Source organism: Podarcis vaucheri (genome assembly GCF_965113315.1).
Source record: "Podarcis vaucheri genome assembly, chromosome: Z".
NCBI classification, from domain to species: Eukaryota; Metazoa; Chordata; class Lepidosauria; order Squamata; family Lacertidae; genus Podarcis; species Podarcis vaucheri.
In genome coordinates this window covers 30,704,298-30,706,881 of record NC_138758.1, presented here as the reverse complement: position 1 = coordinate 30,706,881, position 2,584 = coordinate 30,704,298, and positions in this window count along the sequence as shown.

Genomic DNA, 2,584 nt, shown 5'->3' with positions numbered 1-2,584 from the left:
CTATTTGAAGGTTCTTTAGACTATACTATGTGTCTAACATTTCCAGCTGTGTATGAATGTTTATACAGAATCAGAGAATCATAGAGTTGAAAGTGACCCTCTGCAATGATTATATTCTGTTATATTTGGATTCTATCATGGGCATCACCAGAGGGAGAGAAGACGGCAGACACACCCACCCAGCAGGGAGCTCCCACACACACTTCCCTCCCCCCCCCCCCGCATTGCTGGACTCCTGCCACAAACTTATACCCTTATTTTTCATGCAGAGATCTTAACACGTGGAATAAAACTCACCCATCTAGACATATATCGGTACTTTGCCCCTTTTGTACGCACCCTCAAAAAAAAAAAATGTCTGGTGCTGCCACTGGACTTCTTTTCTTATAGACACACATTCAAAGGCTGTTTGTGAAATGTATGACCTTCCATGCTTTATATGTTTTAAGGCATTCTTAAAAGTTTTTTAATGTTTCAGAAGCTTAAAATAGTTTCCAAGTGTTTTAAATATTCTTTTGTTTTTGGTTTTTAATAGTGCTGTTTGATGTTTGCCACCCTGGGCTCCTTTGGGAGAAAGGGCATGACATAAAAATTGTAATAAATAATAACGTTGCCATTCCATCTCCAGGTTTGCACTGGCAATTCTGAAACAGACTCTTACTCACATTGAAATCTAACTTTTTCTGCTAGACCGCAATACACTAAAGCTTTCTTTCAGCTTTATTTCTGAGGAGATGAACTGAATGATAATTCTTAGGCATGGAAATATACAGTGGCAAGGCATTTAGTAGACTGAGTACAAAAAAGCCTGTCATATTAATCTTTGCTCTGGTTCCAGTGCTCTCCCTCAACTGGTTTCTGAAGCCGAGTACAAACAGCATTAGCCACGATCCAGAGGCATCCTGCCATTTCTTATAAAATATTGCTGGTTGGTGCACTTTCCCTCAAACCAGCTTCCCTCTGATTTTAAAATGCAAGCCGCAATTAAGCTGAGGTATGTACACTTGAGAGAGCTGTTGCATGTGTGCAAATGACAACCTCTGCTTCCCTCTGAGGAAAACCGCCCTTTAGCGCTCAATCAGAGCAAACGTCAATTGGGCTCTCTCTAGATTGACATTTGCACTGATTTTAACACTAAAAAGTGGGTTTTCCCTGGGAAAGGAGCCAGGCAAAGGGGGAAACGCTTGGACCCTTGCTTTCTAGGCACAGGGCAAGCAGATGTGTGGGTGAGCCCATAGCTTAATCTACCTCACAGGGTTGTTGTGGGGATTAAATGAGGAGCGTGAGAGAGCTGTGCATGCCATCTTGAGTTCCTTGGATAGAAAGGTGGGATATAAATGCACTTGGGCATAGATTGCTTTTGTTTTGTAATATTGAATTTATTCTGTGTTTGCCAGATTGTTGATTTTTGCCGCTTTTGAATTTACTGACGTTCTGTATTTGCCTCTCCCATGCTCTGTGTTTTGATGTTTTGAATGTTTGCTGTAAAATGCCTTGGGCACAGTTCATTGTGGAAATAAACTCAACCAATAAATGAAAGCCAGACTGAAGTGATCCAGAGAATCTGTTTCTTCCGTAAAGAGGCACTGGCGCCACCTTCTCAAGTACCTTGCCCAATAAAGGGATATTTATGATTGGGCAGTAGTGGTCATGGCCCAGGGAGGGCCCCTTCTCACTTAGGAGTCAATGGCCTTGTCCATCTCCCCATTCCATGTGAGACCAGAGCCCTTAGATGAGCACCAGCACTGCAACTAGAATGCCACCCCACCTCACTGGCCCCCAGAACATTCGGGAATCCCTCAAATTCCATAGGTCACTCGATGTCCTCAAGTTTAATTTGGACCTCATTCACCTGGGTTAGCAGATTCAAAACTCAAACATCAAATCAAATATAATTTATTTACAGTAGACAGGCTACAAGTACAGTTACAGAATATAGTTACAGAATATAGAAGGCTAAGGGGAAGGGCACAAAAAGCAATAATAGCTTGTCAAAGGTCACATCCGCACCATATATTTCAAATGATATGATACCACTTTAAATACCCATGGGTTCTGGGAGCTGTAGTTTGTCAAGGGTGCAGAGAGACACTTATTAGGAGGCCCCTATTATATAAATAGGGACAGTTGTACTGAGGGAAATAATTCCAGAGCTGGGGCACCAACACAGCGAAGGCCCCTTCTCTGTACACCAACCATCAGACCTCTAATGGCATAGAGACCTGGGAAAGGGCAGGCTCCTGGGGCAGATGGTCCTTGAAGTATCTGTTGAAAGTGCAACAGCAGCGATCGTTCAGTTTGTAACTTAGTAGTAAATTATTTTACTGTTACAGTCTGTTAAAGCCAAGAGGTGGGTGGGTGGAGGTGTCACATAGCAACCAGACAGAGTGGCATGATCTTCCCTGAGGTGGCATGCATTCTGACTGGCTGTGTAGTTCTGAGGGAGTTTTTAATTTGTGTGTTTGGCTGAATGTCTCCTTGCTATGTACAAGGCCTGAACTAAGAAAGACAAAACCTCTCTGTTCCTTTCTCTTCATATTACACACTGTCTCTGTTCAGTTTGCTCAGTAAAGTGTTATCTGGA